This window comes from Scyliorhinus canicula, chromosome 3, assembly GCF_902713615.1.
Source record: "Scyliorhinus canicula chromosome 3, sScyCan1.1, whole genome shotgun sequence".
Classification (NCBI taxonomy): Eukaryota; Metazoa; Chordata; class Chondrichthyes; order Carcharhiniformes; family Scyliorhinidae; genus Scyliorhinus; species Scyliorhinus canicula.
The window spans coordinates 118,645,956-118,668,144 of record NC_052148.1 but is presented as its reverse complement, the minus strand read 5'-3'; the positions used below and the strand labels follow the sequence as shown (position 1 = coordinate 118,668,144).

Here is a 22,189-nt window from a genome sequence, read left to right as displayed (position 1 = left end):
GCAGACAGGAAAGCAGCCGAATGGAACCATAAAATTAGCCACCATTCCATTGGTGGCGTGTCCACCCACTGTCTCACCTACCCATCATGATTTTACAAGCGCCAGGTGAGAAACCTGTCCTTGGCCCAATTGAGGCCTGCAAGTGGTAGACAATGGTCTCATCCTGCCATTGCTCAAAAAAATCGAGCAGTAGGAGATGTTTCTGCCCAACATGAAGCTCAGCAGGTTTGACCTTGAAGACTGCTGGTAAGTGAAAGTGGGGCAGGGTGGGTGTCACTTTTCTGGGCCTTTAGTACCAATTGGAGGCCAAAATTTCTCCTACCCCTGTCTACCCTCCCACCTGTGAACCCCTAGAGATCCCAGGCTTACCTGGGTTTTGAGATATCCATGGTTGCTCTCACTCCCAGGCCTCCTTCAGTGGCAGCAGTGGCCACCATTCTTCGCAGTACTGCAGAGCTGCCGGCCTCCAATTGCCTTCAGCTTTAAGTGGTGGGACATCTTACTGGAGAGTAGCAGAAGTCTCACATTAGAACAGTTGAAGGCACGTTGGCCATGAAGTTTAAGCGAGATGCAAACTACCCCTGATATTTGTCACTGGGGTGTGAGGAGCCTGCCCTTTGGGTATAATCCAGCTCTATAATTTAAATATGATGTGACTATGTTGGACCATCTATGGTACAAGTACATCAATATTACCTGGTTGTTATAAATAGAATGTCCACTTCGTGGTTTAGATATTAAGTTACAAGTATATTGCCTCTCCAAAGACCTTCTTTCTTCTTCTGAATGTGATAACACAAGCTGGTTCCAAATGGTTCATATGCTTGCCCAATTGCTATTCGTCTTTTCTGAACTTAAAGCTGGCTCTTAGATTGGTCAGCATCAAAGCCAAGCCCAGTCCAAATGCTGACATATGATCCACTTTTCAGCAAGGGTCATCAGCTAGCAAGGAACTTTTAGAGTTTGGGATTTTCATGATCTGACAATATGTATTAACTAGAAATGTTCCATTTAAATATTCTTATTTTAAAGGTTTTCTCTGTTGTTATTGCAAGATAATTAATATCCTCTGAATTTTCTGATCAGACACATTTTACTGCATAGGATAACACCTAAATTGCCCAACCACGCTGTTTCCTATCGGCAAAAAAAATTGTTACTTCTGCCATGAATATAGGAACAAAGGAATTAGCAGCAGAAGTAGGCAATTCAGCCCTTCGAGTCTTCTCCGCCATTCAATCAGAACATGGTTGATCTCTTTCAAATCCACCTCCCTATCTGTTCCCCATATCCCTTTAATACTTTTTAAAATCAGAAATATATCGATCTCCTTCTTGAAACCATTTAATGACTCCGATTCCACTGGACTATGGGGCAGCGAGTTCCACAAATTCTCCACAGTCTGCGAGTATTTCCTTCTCATCTCAGTTGTAAATCTACTGCCACCAATATAAATCTGTGATCTCTGATTCTCGATTGCCCCACAAGGGGGAACATTTGGCCTGCATTTACTTTTTCAATCCCTCCTAGTATTTTACATACCTCGATCAGATCCCCTCACATCTTCTAAACTCCAGCGAGTATACGCCAACCCTTTCATCCCTGAAATCAATCTAGTGAACCATCTCTGAATAGACTCCAATGCCACCACATCCTTCCTCAAATAAGGAGACCAAAACTCAACACAATACTCCAGATGTTGTCTCCCCAACACCCTATAGAACTGCAACAACACCTCTCTACTTCTATACTCCAGTCCATTTGCAATAAACGGCAATATTCCATTTGCCTTTTTAATTACATGCTGTACCTGCATACTGGCTTTCTACGGTTCATGAAGTGGAGATGCCGGCGTTGGACTGGGGTGAGCACAGTAAGAAGTCTTACAACGCCAGGTTAAAGTCCAACAGGTTTGTTTCGAAGCACAGCTCCTTCCTCAGGTGAATGAAGAGGTAGGTTCCAGAAACATATATATAGACAAAGTTAATGATGCAAGATGATACTTTGAATGCGAGTCTTTGCAGGTAATTAAGTGCCAAGGGCATTCAGCCTCTGATCTTCCAGTAAGCGTTCTCCAAGACGGCCTTCAGGATGCGCGACAACGCAGAATCGCTGAGCAGAAACGTATAGCCAAGTTCCGCACACATGAGTACAGCCTCAATCGGGACCTTGGATTCATGTTGCATTACATTCACCCCCCACCACCTGGCCTGGGCTTGTAAAATCCTACCAACTGTCCTGGTTGAGACAATTCACACCTCTTTAACCTGTGATCATCCCTCTCCAGTTTCTCCGTCTGGACCTGTAAAGACCTTATTACCAGCAAAGACTTGCATTCAAAGTATCATCTTGCATCATTGACTTTGTCTATATATATGTTTCTGGAACCCACCTCTTCATTCACGTGACGAAGGAGCAGTGCTCCGAAAGCTAGTGATTCGAAACAAACCTGTTGGACTTTAACCTGGTGTTGTAAGACTTCTTACGGTTCATGAACAAAGATATCCCTCTGCCCAGACGCATTTTGAATCAGCTTTCCATTTAGATAATAATTTGCCTCACACTTATCCACATTAAACTCCATCTGCCAAGTTTTGACCCAATCTCTTAGCCTAGCTATATCTATCTGTAAATTTTTTTATCTCTTCTTCACGCCTGCTTTACCACCTATTTTAGTATCATCTGCACATTTTGCTTTGTTACACATTGTCCCTGCTTGCAGATCATTTATATAGATTGTAAACAGTTGAGGCCCGAGGACTGACCCCTGTGGCACTCCGTTAGATGCAACTCCCCAGCCAGAGAAGGACCCATTTATCCCAACAGTCTGCTTTTCTGTCAATCAACCAATCCACAATCCAATCTAGTACTCTACCCCCCAATCCCCTGTGATCTCACCTTCTGGAGCAGTCTTTTATGTGGCACCTTGTCAAACGCCTTCTGGACGTTTAGATATACCACATTCACAGGTTCCCCATTATCCACCTTGCTGGTTACATCCCCAAAGAACTCAAGCATGACTTACCCTTTGTAAAACCATGCTGACAATCGTGGATTGAACTTTGTCTTTTCAAATGTTCAATCATCTCCTCCTTAATGATTTATTCTAGCAACTTCCCCACCGCAGAGGTTAAGCTAACTGGCCTAGTTTCCAACTTTTTCCCATTTTGAATGGGGGTGTCATATTAGCTTGTTTCCAATCCACCAGAAGCTTTCCAGAATGGAGGGCACTTTGAAACATCATGACCACTGCATCCACTGCCTCTGCTGCCACTTCAATTATTACCCTAGGGTGCAGGCCATCAGATCCCTGAGATGTATCTGCCTTTAATTCCATCATTATTCAATACTTTCTCCCTCATGGTGGTTATTGCACCAAGGTCTCCTGCATTAACTGTAGTTTTTGGAAATGTTTTATTATCTTCTAATGTGAAGACAGAAGCAAAATATTGATTCAGTGCCTCCTCCCTCTCTGTGTTCCCCATTATTACCTCACCAGTATCATCCTCTAAAGGACCAACATTTACTTTAGCTATTCTCTCCCTTCTTTTTATATACTTATAATCAGTGTTTATGTTTTCTGCGAGTTTCCTTTCGTAGTTCATCTTAACTCTTATGATTTTATTTTTAGTAGCCTTTTGCTGAATCTTAAAGTGCCCCAATCCTCCAGTTTACCACTAGCTTTTGCAGTATGGTCTGCCCTAGATTTTGCCTTTATGTCTTCTTTGACTTCTTTGTTTAGCATGGAACATTTTTCTCCCTTTTACAATTCCTCTTCCTCTCAGGAATATACTTTAATTGAGTGATATTTAATATCTCCCTGAACATCCGTATTGTTCCTCAATTGTCCTATCCTCAATTATCTGTGCCCATTCTACTTGGGCCAACTTTTTCCTCAGTCCTGTCAGATTACCTCTGCCCAACGCTAAACCTCTAGTATGGCACTCTTCTCTCGCTTAATCAGAATTTGAAATTCTAGCATGCTGTGATCACTCCTTCCAAGAGGATTCTTAACAACAAGACTATTATCAACCCTTCTTCGATATATAATACTAAATTTAAATAGCCTGCTCCCTGACTAGCTCCATAAAATACTGCTCTAAGAAACAATCTCTCACACACTCTATGAAATCTCCTCTCGAGGCTACCCTTACCAATTTCATTAATCCAGTCAATACGCATTTTAAAATCACCCATGATTATCATTGTGCCCTTCTCACAAGTCTTCATTATTTATTGGTTTATACATTGCGCCACTTTGGAAATATTGTTCGGGGGCCTGTAAATTACTCCTGCCAAGGAGGTTTTTCCCTTCTTTTTTATTTCCACCCAGATCAATTCAACATTTTGACCCTTAGTGCCAATATAATTTCTTAATACAGGTTTGATGTCATCTTTAACCAATAAAGCAACTCCACCTCCTGACCTCCTGTTCCATCCTGTCTATCCTTTTGGAATACTGAGTACCCGGGACATTTAACCCCCAGTCCCGGTCCTCCTGCAACCATGTTTCTGTAATCCCCACCAAATCATACCCATTTGTCTCTATTTGTGCAGTCAGCTCATTGACTTTATCCCGAAAACTGCATGCATTTAGGTACAAGTATTTTAAATATTTCCTACTGATTTGACTTTCCCTTGCAGGATTCTTTTGCACTATGATTTTCACACATTCTGACCTCCTTCATTAATCTCTGATAACACTCAGCCTCATCCCCAACTTTCACTCTCACAGTCTCCTTACATTTTGACTTTTTACATTTCCTTTCCCTGCCATAGTCGTTAGACTGGCCCTGCCTGTTCATCCTATTAACATCTAACTTCTCCTCATGTGTCATCATGGATTTCCTCCGGGTGCTCCGGTTTCCTCCCTTAAATCCCGAAAGACATGCTGATAGGTAATTTGGATATTCTGAATTCTCTCTGTGTGCACCCTAACAGGTGCCGGAATGTGACGACTAGGGGCTTTTCACAGTACCTTCATTGCAGTGTTAATGTAAGCCTACTTGTCATAATAAAGATTGTTATTATTACATGCTGACCAGCTGCTTGGTTCCATTAACCATTATACCTCTTGTAGTTTTAACCTTCCCTTACCCCCACCCCCATTTGCTAGTTTAACTCCCTAATTTGATGTTCTGATCATCTTATGAAAAATGTTGGAGAAAAATGGTGTATTCCTTTTTTTTTCTGATTTCAAACGTTTTTGCCCACAACCAATTAAAAACGAAATTTGCATTGAATCAAAATTTTTCTTTCTATTGTGGTAAACCACGGGCAAAAACTTGCAAGAAAATTGATTGTTGGTTATATATATTAATTTCGACTTCCGGTTGCGGCTATGCGGAGCTAAGCAGCACGTTCGGCAGCTCCCGCCAGGAACGGACTTTTGGGCTCTTTTAAGGGGTCGGGTGCTTTTTGGCGGCGCCTTTTTGGCCCCGATCTTTTGGCGCCGTTTTTCTGGCGCTCAGTTGTTATGGCGCTCATTTTCCTGGCCCACCACGGTTTGGCGCCAAAATTAAAATTAAAGCATGTAATAAATGGATTAAATGAAACTAGGATAAAAATACGAAACCTTTATTCTGGCCTAAAATATTTATGTAAAAGAAAAAGAAAATAATAATTAAAACTCAGTAATTTAATGTATTTCGTAATTGTGGGCTATACCACGCAAATATTCTAATGGTTCTCTCTCATCAAACTGCCGCATAATATTCAAAATGCGCTCGTCAGCTCTCACATACTTAAGAAGTTTTTGTTTTGGAGCATGGCCAGCAACCAATTGTTCATAATATGCATCTCGGTTCTTTTTAATTTTTCTCAGTCCATCAATAAATTTCCATATAATGGGGTGGTGAACTCCTAATTCCGCATATACTTTCCTATGTGCTGCTTCTGCGTGATTGTTAGTTCGGTCCTCTCCGTTGATTGTTCGATTGTACTGGTTCCACATCTCTGAAGGAAAAAGAGGGGGCCGCCTGCCATTGTCTCTTCTCATTGGTCGTCCTACGTAATTATCTTCAAACCAGTTAAGCAGCGATTGAAGTTCTAACGGCAAGTCTTCTGACAGGGTATCGATGTAGTTATCCAAGTAAGGAACAGGCACGAAGCATAAGGCTATGATCATTTAGCTCTTAAAGCAAATTCGGAATCATTGTTATATAAAACCTGGAGCCCAATCTGTTTAAGATGCTTGTACACGTTATGTGCTAAATGGAAGAAACATCCTTGTATCGTTACTCCTGGAAAACATTCTTCCATTGCAGAAATAGCTGCCTGTTCAAAGTCACAAGAATTCTTCTCGGATTTAATCCTGGGATTGCGTCATGAAACATCTGAAACATGCGTACATATGTTGCACGCCTTTTATTTGGTAATAAGGCATATAAAACTGGATGAACTCCTCCATGCCTTCTTCCCATAATTACATAAACCTGTGTAAATAACGGAGGAGATAATTTAAAGGTCCCATCAACATACCACACTTCAGAATCTAATAAAACACAGTCCAGCTCTGTCTCCCCAAAAGTTAAAATTCTATCATCTTCATGACCACTGTCTGCTATTAAAAAGTTCTCACGTTCACCATTGTTCTTCATATAATGTTTGTAATCATCGGGGATCACTAATTCACGAACATGAACAGGGTTTGGAGGAACGAGGTTCATTTGATTTCTTCTTCTCCTTACAATTGCTTCATTGCGTCTGCAGTTGAAAGTACTCCTTGAGCGGCTTGAGAAATATTTCTGTACAAGAACTTAAAATTGCCGATGGTTGATCTTGACTCTGTCAGCCCGGCGCTTTACACTTATTTTAATTGCAGCTACTTCCACGCTTGCTGCTGAAGCACCATGAGAATGCTCGTTTATTTCCTTTATCGCGTCATTGTTTTTAGTGTGTATACGGGATTTACACTCGCTCTTGTTTTCACATCTCCAAAACTTCATCAAAGTGTCCTTTTGCTATGCTTGTCGAACACATATAGATATCCATTGTGAGAAAATTTAGGTTTGTCTTTCTTACTTAAAATACTTTCAGCCATTTCTGCAGATGGGTTCGACTTAACTACTTTTAAATCTTTAGAGAAAGTGAAATTCTAAAAGTGAAATTCTAACAGTATGTTGCGCTACAGAACTAGGTGATTAGTACTAACTAGGCAGTTCCTATACTCTTAATAAGCATTAACTAGGTAATATTGGCATACATACACCAGAGTAATACTTGTGCAAAAAGGGCTAAATTGTTAAATTGTGTGGGCAGGTTTCGTAACTTAAAATTTGTAGTGGGCTAGTCAGCACTGAATATTGGCGGCGCCAAATCGTTGAATGCCAAAAGCATGGGCACCAAAACATATGGCGGCAAAACGACGGCGCCACAAATCGGCGCCAAATTGGCCGGGGCCAAATGGTACCATTCCCCTTTTAAGGGCCCCCAGGGGTACTTGCTCGGGTTCCCGACATGGGAAGGTGTCTGCAGCGGATCCCCAGTGGTCTATGGTCTTGACCAGGAGCGGGGCCAGCAGAATAGCGGTGGCAGCGCCTAAGAAAAAGCGGGGGAAGAGAATCAAGATGGTGGCCGGCGGAGGCCTCGAGGAATGGAGGAAGTGGGCGCAGGTGCCGCAGGAGACTCTCCAGCGCTGTTTTCAGGAGCTAAAAGTGGAGCTGATAGACTCGCTGAAGGCTACTATGGACAAGCTGCTGGCGACGCAGACAGCCCAGGGGGTGGAGATCCGGGAGCTCCGACAACAAGCCTCCAAAAGAGAGGATGAGGCCGCGGCTCTCGCCGTAAAGGTGGAGATGCACGAGGCGCTCCACAAGAAGTGGCAGGAGCAGTTCGAGGAGATGGAGAACCGGTCGAGTCGGAAAAATTTGCAGATCCTGGGCCTCACGGAGGGGCTGGAGGGGTCAGACCTGGGGTCCTATGTGGTCGTTTTGTTGAACTTGCTGATGGGAGCTGGGTCCTTCCAGGGGCCCCTGGAGCTGGAGGGGGCCCACAGAATACTGGCCAGGAGGCCCAAGCCGAATGAGTCGCCACGGGCGGTGCTGGTGCGGTTCCACCGGTTCGTTGACCGAGAGTGCGTGCTTAGGTGGGCCAAGAAGGAGTGGAGCAGCAAGTGGGAGAACACAGTAGTGCGGATCTACCAGGACTGGAGTGCGGAGGTGGCCAAGCGGAGGGCCAGGTACAACCGGACGAAGGCGGTGCTCCACAGAAAGTTTGGCATGTTACAGCCGGCGGGTCTGTGGGTCACCTACAAGGACCGGCACTTTGATTTTGGTTGCTGCTGAAATGGCCAGGAAGGAACTGGAGTATGCAGGGGGGGCCAGGGTGGGAGTTTGCCACCGTGGGGAACGAGCCGAGCGGGGGGCGCTGGCCTGGGGCGGGCAGGGGACGGGTTATGGCTAGTCGGCAGGGGAGGGGGGCAGGGAGCCGTCTGATCCGGCTGATAACTTGGAATGAGAGGGGGCTGAATGGGCCGGTCAAACGGGCCCGGGTGTTTACGCACCTGAAGGGGCTGAAGGCGGACGTGGCTATGCTTCAGGAGACGCACCTGAAGGTGGTGGACCAGGTTAGACTGAGGAAGGGCTGGGTAGGCCAGGTGTTTCATTCAGTGGGTGGCGATTCTGGTGGGAAAAAGGGTGTCGTTTGAGGCATCAAAGGTGATGGCTGACAGTGGAGGGAGGTATGTGATGGTGAGCAGCAAGTTGCAAGGGGAGCGAGTGGTGCTGGTGAATGTCTATGCCCCAAATTTGGACGATGCGGGTTTTATGCGGCGCATGTTGGGCCGCATTCCGGATCTATAGACGGGGGGGGCTTGATACTGGGGGGGGACTTAACACGGTGCTGGATCCCCCATTGGATCGATCCATGTCCAGGACGGGCAGGAGGCCCGCAGCGGCTAAGGTGTTGAGGGGGTTTATGGACCAGATGGGAGGGGTGGATCCGTGGAGGTTCGCGAGGCCGAGGGCCAGCACCCAGGGGATCAAGAGGAGGGGATTGGTAGGCTCCCACTGAAAAGGGCAGGGAGGAGCTTTCGGTACCTGGGAGCCCAGGTGGCTAGGAGCTGGGGGGCCCTTCACAAACTTAACCTCACTAGGCTGGTGGAGCAAATGGAGGAGGAGTTTAAAAGATGGGACATGTTGCCGCTGTCGCTGGCGGGCAGGGTGCAGTCCGTCAAGATGACGGTGCTCCCGAGGTTTTTTGTTCCTGTTCCTGTTCCAGTGCCTCCCCATCCTTATCCCAAAGGCCTTTTTTAGGAGGGTCAACAGGAGTATTACTCGATTTGCATCGGCGCATGGGACTCCGAGGGTGAGAAGGGTGTTTTTGGAGCGAGGCAGGGATAGGGGGGTGGGGCTGGCGTTGCCCAACCTCTGTGGGTACTATTGGACTGCCAACGCAGCGATGGTGCGTAAGTGGGTAATGGATGGGGCAGGGGCAGCATGGAAGAGGATGGAGATGGCGCCCTGCGTGGACATGAGCCTGGAGGCGTTGGTAACGGCGCCGTTGCCACTCCCCCCAATGAGGTATACCACGAGCCCGGTGGTGGCGGCTACCCTCAAAATTTGAGGGCAATGGAGACGGCATAGGGGGAAGTGGGGGGCTCAATGGAGTCCCCGATACGGGGGAACCACCGGTTTATTCCAGGGAGCATCGATGGCGGGTTTCTTGGCTGGCACAGGGTAGGTATCAGGAGGTTGAGGGACATGTTGTGGATGGGAGGTTTGCGAGCCTGGGGGAGTTAGCGGGGAAGTTTGGGCTCCCCCGAGGAACATGTTTAGGTACATGCAGGTTAGGGCGTTTGCCAGGCGGCAGGTGGAGGGGTTCCCTCTGCTGCCCCCACGTGGGATATGGGACAGGGTGCTCTCGGGGTGTGGTTTGGAGGGGGGAGGATTTCGGACGTGTACCACGTCATGCAGGAGGTGGATGAGGCCTTGGTGGGGGAGCTGAAGGGTAAATGGGAGGAGGAGCTGGGTGAGGAGATTGAGGAGGGGACATGAGCGGATGCCCTGGAGAGAGTGAATTCCTCCTCTTCCTGTGCAAGGCTTAGCCTCATACAGTTCAAGGTGCTGCATAGGACCCACATAACTGGGACGAGGATGAGTAGGTTTTTCGGGGGTGAAGACAGGTGTGCTAGGTGCTCGGGGAGCCCAGCGAACCACACCCATATGTTTTGGGCATGCCCAGCGCTGCGGGAGTTCTGGAAGGGGGTAGCAAGGACGGTGTCGAGGTTGGTAGGATCCAGGGTCAAGCCAGGCTGGGGACTCGCAATATTTGGGGTTGCAGTGGAGCCGGGAGTGCAGGAGGCGAAACAGGCCGGTGTTCTGGCCTTTGCGTCCCTAGTAGCCCGGCGGAGGATTTTGGTTCAATGGAAGGATGCGAGGCTCCCAAGCGTGGAGGCCTGGATCAATCATATGGCGGGGTTCATCAAATTGGAGAGGGTGACATTTGCCCTGAAGGGATCAGTACAAGGGTTCTTTAGGCGGTGGCAGCCTTTCCTGGGCTTCCTGGCAGAACGGTAGGAAAATAGGCCGGCAGCAACAGCAACCCGGGGGAAGGGAGGGAGGGAGAGGAGGAGAAATCTGGGGGGGGGGGGGGGTTTGTTGCGGGGGAAGGGAGAAATGTGTATCTGTGTGGGGGGGGGGGGGTTTGGTTTTGGGGGTTATTGTGTTTTTTTCTTCTTGTTGTTGTTAATATGGTTTCCTTGTTGTTATTTTATGTTTTTTGATATGTTTTTGAAAATCTTAATAAAAATTACTTTTTAAAAATATATATTAATTTCATGATATCTTGTAAGATAAGTTTAATAATAGGAAACTTGCTTTTGTGCTTCACTTTTTAAAAATTCTATATGCACCATCTTTTCATTTTAGTAACAAACTGCAAAGAGGTGCAAATCACTTTTGTGAAAAGTGTATCTTCGAGTGAAAATGAACTATTTGAAAAAATCAATACATGGTACCTTGAAGATCTTAAGCTTGTGGATGGAAAAGAAGCAGACCAAGTAAGTAGCTAACCAAATAGGCTTGGTTATCCTATTGTATTTTCTATTTCATTTTGAAACAAAAACATATTTACTGACCGATATCACAAGTATATTTTGCTGTTTCAGGTGTAACGCATTCATCACGCCTTCAAATGTGTGAAAAAAGTGAAACTCATTCCAATACTGTACTACAGTATAATAATGATCATGAATGATTATGTTGTTTAATTGTCTGCATTCACATTTTTACAATGCTGCTTTGTAACATGTGTGCATTTGTTTGATTAGAGGACTCTTTCTCTGAGCTTCCATTTCACTCATGTTAATGAATGGCTGAGGGTAAATTTTGCAAGATGCAAGAATCAGGCATGGAGGTCAGCACATCCAAGTCATGGGACTCACTACTCTGCAATGATTTCCTGATCTGTGATTCCAAAGGGAAAGGTTTAACATCAGAGATGGAATTTTACAGCATCCAAAGGACAGGATGACAGGTGGGGAGGGGGTAAAATTGGGCACCAGAGCAGTGACTTCATGCTGTTTGCTGTCATAATATGCACCCATGCACATCATGAGGTAAAAGCAGGCACCCAGGTGAGCCAATCAATATACAGAACAGAACACAAACAATCACAAGACACACCTATAAAACACACGAGGCATCAGTACTCTGCCTCTTTCCACTGGTGATAGCTATAGTGATAGTCAGGGTGTACAAATCATTCAACACCACCAACACGTGAATCAGAGCTAGCCCAGTCTAGATAGTTAGCTTTAGTTTACTTAGGGTAGTAGAGAGTCAACCTACAGGCAGCTGTGTGTTTCATTACTAGAGTTCAATAAATCTTTTATTGAACCTCTGCCATCGTTTGGTGTATACTTGATCAGTTAATTGCATTGTGTGCAATCCGTGTTACCCCACGGTGAACAACATGACATTTGCTACTGGCCCGTCCCCAATGGGAGCAATGCAAGTCAGGCATTAAACTGGCAAGTCAGGTACTTTCTGCTACATTCCTGCTGTATTCATGCACTCTACCATTTTAACTTGTAGGTTTTTGGGACTTTTGAAGTCGCAGCCAAATGGCAGGAAAGTATTAATATTCAAATTAGAACACCATTTACATCATAGAACCTCGTTGCAATTTTAACTAGAAATGTAGCTATAATGACTTGTGCTGGAGCTATTTGTGAAAACCTGCCGTCAGCAAGATGAAGCCCAGAAATATCCCAGGTATGTATTATTTAAAAATGTTTTTAATGTTTGTTTCACCATAGGTTTATTTGGTGAAACTATTCACAAGTAGACCTTAACGTGAGCAAAAGAAGCAATTTATTGAGCAGAGCTCTGGGAGAAAGGCACTCGACTCCTTAGTCCTGCCAGCACACCTTCTCTCTGAGCTGTGGCTTCAAACTGTGTTACTATACCCTTTCAAAGCAGAATTAGTTTGCATTCTCATTTACATATAGCCAATCAATTCTCTTTGTATCGCAATTCATACCACATTTAGTTATCAATTCTTTATACAGTAGTTTACTTTTTGTCCAATCCATATATTGCACGTGTGATTACAAAAGGTCGTAAAGTTTTAAGTTGCCAGTCATAAGGTCATGAGTTGCCAGACTGTGATGTGCATTTCGAGGCAACCTTTCCTCTTGCAGTTGTTTTGGCAGCTTAAAATAACAGCATCTGCAGTCCATGGAGCACTGGTCCTCACTTGACCCATTGTCTTTGGAGGATACATCTGTTAGAGTCGCTCTTAGTCCAAAGTTCACTGTCTCAGCAGAAAATAAGAAGGCATTAATTCATATCCCAGCATATTATGAAAGCAGAACGTTTACACCAACAGGTTGCAATCTCAGCTGTCATGACTGGATTGGACCTGCTGGTAACTTCCAGTGTTGGCCTGCAGCTTTTGAAGATCCATGGAAGGACATTTCATTACCAATGACAAGTGGTACAAGCACCACATCAGACATATCTCCAACACATCATAGTTGGGTACCCTAATGCCTGAATACAATTTGCAATTAAGCTACCCCCAGCCATTTCCCGACCCCCTCCGTTTGTTCTGCTTCATTTCCTGCAAAAGTTTTTTTTATTTAGCCTGCTGGAGCCCACAACAGTCAATTGTGGAGGCTGATATATTTCACTCACTGGGTATCCCATCGTCCACTCATACGGCAGAACCCAACAGAGCCAAAGCAGTGCGGCCATGTGATGTAAGGAGTCCACAGTCCACAGGCTTGCTTCCTTGCAGTCACTCCATGTAGGAGGCAGATCGGGGGCAGAAGCTTACCACAAAATTGCCAAGTGCCAGACCAGAGAGAAATTGGTAGCATTTCTTATGGAATCTTGAGCCTCTTAGAAGAAAAATGCAAATGGGCGTAGTTAATGCGGCAATTCTGGTGAGGCGGAAACTCTTAGAGCCAGAAACTTGCTTCAAACAGATTGGGGCGCCATCCTTAATTGCCGCTCCAACCAGTGCTGCAGCCGCACAGCACCAGACAGTCATCGCCAGAAAGTCCTCTCCCCCACACCCCCACCGAACAGTCGTCACCAGCAGCAACCCCCCCCAACCCACCCCACACACCCTCCGACAGTCATTGCTGTCCGCCCATTCCTTCCCCCACCCATCCCCCCCCCGAGGTCATCGCCAACAGATCATCTCCCCCACACCCTCTGACAGTCATCGGCAGCAGATCCCCCAAACCCCCCTTCAATGTCCACACTCTCCCCCTCCCACCACACATATAATCCACCACTCTATGGGGCTCCCACTAGGGTCTTACCTTGGCACTTCTCCCTGGCAGAGCTTTAGCACTGCCTGGTTTGCTGTTCCAGGTTGGTCCTGGCAGTGCCAACCCAGTACTGGCAACCAGGTATGTCCCTCTACCCCATCCCCCAGAGGCTATACTTATCTCTGTGCCCCAGAGGGATCCCCTTAACTGCCTCACACCTGGTCAGACTTTCCATCACGCCAGCACCGGGTCAAGATTCCATGAGTGGGGAGGTCTGGAGAGAGTGTTTGGTAATGACATGGTGATGTATTAAAATGAGGCCCTGGGCTCCCGTGGTTGATTCTCACTATTCTACTTGAGATAAGTGGCGAAATTCTCCCACCGGGATAAGTCCCGACGCCGGAGTGAAAACCGGAGTGTTTCACTCCGGCTTCAGAGGCCGCTCCTTGCCCCCTATTCTCCCACCCTGGGGGGCTAGGAGTGGCGCTGCGTCATTTACGTGTGCAGGACCTTGGCGCCATGTAAAAGCGGTGCTGCGTAAATTACGCAGCGTCAACGTCACCCGCGCATGCGCAGGTTGCACGGCGCCAACACGGGCATGCGCGGTTGCCATCCTCCCCGCGGCCAGAGGAAAGGAGTTCCTCCTTCAGCGAGGCCGGCCCATCAATCGGTGGGCACCAATCGCAGGCCAGACCCCTTTCGAGGACCCCCCCCCCCGGTGCTGGATCCCCTTACCCCCCCCCCCCCCAAAGGCTGCCCCCCCGCCCAGCATTCCTGTGCTGTTCTCGCCGGCACCGACCATGTGTGGATGGCGCCGGTGGGAACCCGTCATATTGGGCAGGCCGCTCGGCCCATCCGGGCCGGAGAATCGCCACTCGCCCATTACAAACGGCGAACGGCGATTCTCCCTGCGGCCAGCCGTGAAACTCGCCGCACCGGTTTAGGTGGGGTGGGAGAATCGAGTGCGGGTGCCGGGGCGGCGTGGCGGGATTCGCACGGCGCCCCGGCCATTCTCCCACCCGGCATGGGGGGGGGAGAATTCCGCCCAAGATTCCAAAAGCCAATCATGCCGGAGAGAATCACGATTTTGCTTCTCTCCAGATTTTGAGCCAGCGCTGGCTTTCTCGCAGACGGATAGAGAGAATTTAAAATCGCCCTCAGGGATTCCAGGTTGGTCCTGCAGTGCCAACCCAGCACTGGCAACCAGGTATGTCCCTCTACCCCATCCCCCAGTGGCTATACTTACCTCTGTGCCCCAGAGGGATCCCCTTAACTGCCTCACACCTGGTCAGACTTTCCATCTCGCCAGCGCCGGGTCAAGATTCCATGAGTGGGGAGGTCTGGAGAGACTATAAGACAAAGATATATTCCCAGAAATGGCAGTGAATTAATGCAGTTTGATTGGCACTTTTTTGTGTGGTTCTGCTGGTCCCACTATAACACGGGTGGGACACGAATTGGAATTTCTGAAGAATTTCAGCTCCAACATTTCTAATGAGCTGAACAAAGAATGCTGGTGCTGGATTACGATGTTGCTGTGTTAGTCTGTTTTAAGGTGGACATGGAAAAAACGAAACCTACCTTGGAGAAAGGAACAAATAGAGAAAAGATGCATTGGCACTGAGGGAATTTCTTGAACTGTCTTATTTAGTTGCCCGCTGCATGGTTTCCTTCAAAAATTTAAAACATTATGAATTACTTAATAAAATTAGCTAATTCTCTTTGAATTTAATTTTTAGGATAATCCGCACTTTGATATGCATTTTGATAAAGTTTACCGGCTGGGAAACCTCCAGCACAGCCTCCAAATATACCTTTGTCCGATGTTTGCAGGAGCTTAATTACCACTACCTGGGAAAGAAGATCACATTTGTGAATTTTGACATTGATTACTTAATTGGTGCCAGTTCAAATATGAATAGAGGGGACTGTATGCTTGCCCTGAATATGTGTGTGTTGTACATTTGTAACTGTGTATGTTTGTCTTTGTGCAGATAAGAATCATACACCATGTTCCAAGTGCACTGTACAACTCTTGTCAATAGCTGTCTATTGGCAGAAAAATAGATAACCATCCGTTACATATATAAGCATACTCTGCTTCTGGGAATCAACTCTATTTCCATTCAGCCTTAATGACATGCTAAATATGGCAGATTATTACAACCATACATTATTGAATACCAGTATTCAGATTCAGTTATTCCAAGTTAATGCTCTCCCTCGGTTACTGAATCCAGATTGAAGCTGCACATGAATATGGGTTAATAAATAAGACTACTCCCCAGACTGCAGGGAAATGAGCAACATGAGACTAAAGGTGAATAATGCTGTAATGGATGTAGATATCCTGAATGCACACAGATCGACTCAGCCTTGACTCAGTTGGAAACACTCACACCTGCTGAGTTAGTGGGTAGCGGCTTCAAGTCCCACTCCGGGGCTTGAGCACAAAAAGCAAAGCTGACATTCCAGTGAAGCAGTGAGGATGTGCTGTCCTGACAGAGATGAGATGTTAAACCAATGTCTTGTCAAGCTTCTTGGGCCATATTTTGAAAGAAGAATAGGGAGTTATCCCAGTTCCTGGCCAATATTTATCCCTCAATCTACATCACAATTACATTTTTCTGTTCAATATCACATTGCTGTTTGTTGGAGCTTGCTGCACGCAAACTGTCTGCAACATTTCATACTTTACAACAGTGGCACACTTCAAAAGTATTGCATCAATTGTAAAGCACTTTAAGATGTCCTGAGGGTATAAGAGGTACTATATAAATGTCAGTTTTTACTTTCTTTCTTTTAAGAACAGATCAGGACAATTACTAACTAAGTAACGTGAAATTAGTTTGGGGCAGTTGCACAAAATGGGTACCAGCAAACTGACCATCTGTTTTATAATCTGTCTGATATTTTTCAATGGAAAATTGCAATTGTTACTTGTCAACGATGACCTAAGATCAATTTTTCTCCCCAATAAATTTTTGGATCAACATAATAATTAAAAATCAGATGCTCAATAAGAGCATAATAATTTATTTCCACAGAAACAGGCTAAAACCTTTGTTAATCATAGAAGTCATAACAGCAGAAGAGGCCATTTGGCCCATCAGTCTGCATCGACCCTTTGAAAGAGCACCCTACTTAAGACCACGCCTCCACCCTATTCCTGTAACCCAATAACCCCACCTAACCTTTGGACACTAAGGGCAATTTATCATGGCCAATCCACCTAACCTGCACATCTTTGGACTGTGGGAGGAAACTGGAGCACCCAGAGGAAATCCACATAGACACGGGAAGAAAGTGCAAACTCCACAACAGTCACCCGGGTTGGAATTCAACGTGGGTCCCTGGGTTGTGAGGCAGAGGTGCTAACCACCATGCCATCGTGCCGCCCTGATAACAAAGAACTTCAAAGACATGAATTTACACATATCCAACAGTGCAATTTAATATTTATCCAGTCCAATCCATAAAATATAAAAATTACCGAGTCACATCCATAAAATTTGAAATATTTTCTTCATCACACAAGTTGAATTTCATATATGCTACAGCTCACTCCGATCTGTGCACACAATAAATTGGTGTCAGGTTTCCTTTCTTACCTTCCACCTCTTTAACTTCTCAATTGTCTTGAGTCAAAGGGAAGTATTCTCCGGTCGTGCGGCGACCAGAGAATCCCGCCCGAGGTCAATGGATTTTTTCATTGTCGGCTTCTCGCCCCTAGTGTTCTTGCAGTGGGTAGGGCGGGAGAATCCAGCCCAACATCTTTGGCACTATAAGGGCTAAACCCACACTGTAGGACACTATCAACGATAAGAAAATAAGAACATAAGAAATAGGAGTATGAGAAGGAATACACGAATGGCTGACCTTGGGGCCTCAGATTCCACTCTTCCCAGCTGCATCCCACAAGAGCAGTAGATACCTGGGAACCCCACTACCTGAGGTTCCCCTCCACATCACTCACCACCCTGACTTGGAAATACTATCGCCGTTCCTTCACTGTCACTGGGTCAAAATCCTGGAATTCCCTCCCTGACAGCACAGTGGGTGTACTTACACTTCAGGGACTGCAGTGGTTCAAGAAGGAAACTTACCACCACCTTCTGAAGTGAAACTAGGGATGGGCAATAAATGCTGGCCTAACCAGCAATGCCCGCATCCCGTAAATGAATTTTTAAAGAATTCTGCCTTTCTATTTTTCCAACCAAAGTGAATAATCTCACATTTCCCCACATTATATTCCACTGGCCACCTTATTGTCCACTCACTTAACCTGTCTATGGGCACGATCTGTCCAAATTGGAAGATCCCCTGAGGTGCGCGTTTGGCTGGGTGCTCACCATGCTATCTATTGGGGCTCTGGTTCAATTTGGGGGCCTCAGCGGGGAACTCCCCAACAAGACCACATTTAGTCCCATTTCCTGCACTGAGGAGCTCCGCTCTCTTAATCTCTTCAACCCCATGGGACCCCCCAAAACCCCCAAAGGCTCAACTCACCTACAAGGGCGTCCTCAACCCCACACACTACATACATGCACAGGGCACTCATGGACCTATTCCCCGATGTAGGAAAAATTCCATCTGCCACCCTGGAACTGCCCCTGCCAGCTTGGCAGTGCCACCTGGGACATTGAGAGTGCCAGGCTAGCACCCAGGTTGGCACTAGCAAGGGAAAGTACCTGGAGGCTTTCAATTCCCTGGAAGACCACCATGAGTGCAGTTCCACCGGGACTGTTTGTAGAGTCCAGCACTGAACAGCGCTACGCCCAAAGTCTCCAGGTAAAGGGCTAGCTCCCAACATCTCGGATAGATCAGGGGAGAGCATATTAGAGTGAGACTAGCTTCTCACTCTAATATGCAGATTTGCAAAATAGAGATCCACCCACAATGGGCGGGATTAGATCATGACGGCTCGTGAGATCACGTTAGATCTCACGCAGCGTGGTGAGCTGGATAGATCCCAAAAGAGGGATCTACTGATCTCTAACCGGCCACGCTGCAAATTAAAATAATGATTAGATTCTGTCACCTTTCTGGCTTTTAACACCTGAAGTAGAACATACCAAAGGTTGAGTTAGAAGACTAATAATGCTGCCAGTTCTTGAAATTCTGGGAAAGATTTATATTAGAGTAGGAGATTGTGTAACGAAGCATCATTTCAACACAATGGGGCTGTGTTCATATGACAAAGGCCCAGAAACTCATTAAAACATCTTTCAGACATCTGCCAACCTGCTATGAGCTGACAGCCTATTCAATTTTCTAGATTTGTCTAGATTTCCATTTCAGTTCTGCTTTCTGAAATAGATTAATTTCAATTTCACAATTCTTAAAATAATTTCATGTCTGATGCCCAGTTTAATCTCTCACTTTAAACAATTTCTCCAGATCAGCATTTCCACTACAGTGATACATTCCTGTTTTTTTCTCTCTCTTGTAATATTCACTCTCAAGAAGTACTCTCTTAAGAGGTTGTTTTAACTTTAGCAGATTTGTACATTTTGTATAATATGTCACCTGATTTCTTTCTGGTTCTGTTTCATATCTCCATTCTTGATATAAAAAGGTGTTGATTATTTTCTTAATCTTGTTGATTTTTATTTATTCTGTTGCAGTTTCTTTGTGCCATTCTGAAAGTATGTAAGCACTTTACTCTGTATATGTATTAAGACATTTTGTACATTAATATAACTGTATAAATGTGATATGGGAATACAGATATACAACCTGAGTTTCGTCTTTGGTAATAAATTGCAATCTGTTAATAATTATTTTATTGTGTGAAATACTCAATGCTGTTGGGTATTGATATGTTGTATTTAGAATGCAGTTTCCCTGCTAAGCTCCAATTGCTTTTGTCTAGGAAGCTGAATAACAGATACAATACGATGAGACACACAATAGAACTTAGTAACAACCTCTATCTTAATGTCAGCCGGACGTATTCAGCACAAGCAGCATGCAACTGTTATGGGCCACGGTTTAGAGAACCCCAAAGTGTACATGGTGTTCACCTGACCCACAACTTTTAATAGATTGTGGTATGGGGAGCACAAGGCCCACTCTACAGGCGTGGTACAGCAGAAATGGAAAAGTATTTTTTAAAGCAAAACAATGTTTATTCTATAAACTCCAGTTAACCTTTTTAAAACATACAGTGAACATCTTAGCAACCATTAAATTCAAATACAACCCCCAAAGACTACAACACTAAGTAATCCTTGAGCTTTCCTTTTAACATCCATAAGACTTAAAACAAAACCTTTAACAGAAGCACCTCAGGTTTAACTTCACTACTGAGAACAGTTACCACGTTCAAATCAGCAAATGGACATTCATAAGCTTGCAGAGAATCAACACACATCCTGCTGGTGTTTGCAGCTTCTCCAAAACTATAATGAAACCAACCCACCCTGCAGCAAAAAGCCTAAAGCGAAAGTAATAAGCTGACAGACAGCCCAGCTCCCACCCACTCTCTGACTCACTGCAGTAATAAACACCCATTTCTTAAAGGTACTCTCACTACAGATATTTAAATACTCACCCATTTGTATAACACCCATTTCTTAAAGGTACTCTCACATGACAAACACTGATTTGATACAAGCTGGGCCATTTTGGAAATCAATGCTCAGCCAATACCCTCCCTTTACCTTTTATGGTTGAACCGGTGTCCAGCAACAGAAAGGACAGCTTATCAGCACTATTTAAAGGGCTCACCAACTATGTACAGGTTAGTGACTTTGATTATATATTTTCTCTGATTCTAAAATTGTTTGGTACTTCCTATAGTTTCTTCCGTTACAAATATCTACAGGGGGAGGTTTACCAGGTGCCAACTTCGAGCCATCTGCGCAAATCAGTTTTTTCCCGACTTGGGTGCACTATTGAGATTCTGCTTGAATACAGAATCGCTTGCAGAATGGTCAGAGGTCACTCAGAGCAGAATAAGCTTCTGGAAAGAGGGAGGAGGAGGGAGAGAAGTGCACTTATGAGGAGGCATAGAGACCCAGGGTGCTGAGGCGAACAGTTTTTCCACCTGAATCTCAATGAGGAACAATGACAAAATATAATACCTCCTCAGAGACAGGTTTTGAGTCTGGGTGGCATTTATCGGACAAGAGGATGTGGTGTGGGAGTTTCACCGCAATCCTGATTCTACCCAATTATGAAGGCACCTTAAGAGGGCAATTAAAGTGGGCCTCATATCGACGTCATAAATAGAGGTACTGAGGAAAAGATCAGGGTGTTTTTTCTGAACCAGCAAAAGCTCTGGTAGGCAACTAGAATGTTGCACCAAGTTCTTGGAAACACTCTTCAGGAAGAATATGTAGGTCCTTGAGACGGGATTTACGTCTGGTAGAGGAGATTTACCAGAATGGTTGCAGGAATGAGTCATTAGCACTTCTGCCTCACGGCGCCAGGGAAACGGGTTCAATTCCAGCCTTTGGTGACTGTCCTGTGTGGAGTTTGCACTCCCCCCCCCCCCCCCCCCCCCGTGTCTGCATGGGTTTCCTCCGTGTACTCCGGTTTCCTCCCACATTCCAAAGATGTGCAGGTTAGCTGGATGGTCATGCTAAATTGCTCCCTTAGTGTCCAAAGATGTGCAGGTTGGGTGGTTACAGGGATAGGGTGGGCCAGTGGGGCTAGATTATGGTGCCTCTTCTGCTGCCCCCTAGAACACGCCACTTGGGGAGAAGGGGGGGTTGCGTGGGGTTGAAAGTCCTACCGTTAGTACTTCCAATGAACATTATCTTATCTTCATACAAAGAATGCACATTATTGTTTCACTAATCCTTGCGTATGATTGGTACATTTATATCAAAAAGAAAATTGTAAACACGGTGACAGGGCTTGCAGCTAGGTTTTGGAAGATTTGCGACTGAAAAACATACAAGTCTCACTCCTCACACGCCACAGAAGAAAAACAGAGCGCCTAATTCTCCGAAATGGAGAGAAACAGCCGATGCCAGAGTGAAACCCGGAGTGTTTCACTCCGGAATCGGAGGCCGCTCCTCACCCCTATTCTCCCCCCCTCCCCTCCCCCCCCCTCCCCCCCCCCCCCCCCCCCCCCCCGGTGGGGGCTAGGAGCGGCGACGCGTGAATCCCGAGCACCCGGCCCTTGACGCTTGCGTCAAAGCGGCGCGCCGGGAATGACGCGGCCGGCGGCGCCGAAGTGACGTCAGCCGCGCATGCGCAGGTTGGCCAGCACCAACCCACGCATGCGCAGTTGCCGTCTTCCCCTCCAATGCCCCGCAAGACATGGCGGCTTGATCTTGCGGGCGGGCGGAGGGAAAAGAGTGCGTCCTTTGAGACGCCGGCCCGACGATCAGGGGTAACCGATCGCGGGCCAGACATCTCCTGAGCACACCCGTGGTGCTCGATCCTCCCTCCGCCCCCCACAGGGCCCCACACTTACCGGTTCGCGTGATGTTCACGCCGGCAGCGACCAGG

General features: G+C 46.1%; 1 pseudogene; it reads left to right on the top strand.

The window, feature by feature from the left end:
- The first annotated feature begins 9,437 nt into the window (after positions 1 to 9,437).
- Positions 9,438 to 15,721, top strand: LOC119963637 (annotated as a pseudogene).
- The last annotated feature ends 6,468 nt before the right edge of the window (positions 15,722 to 22,189 follow it).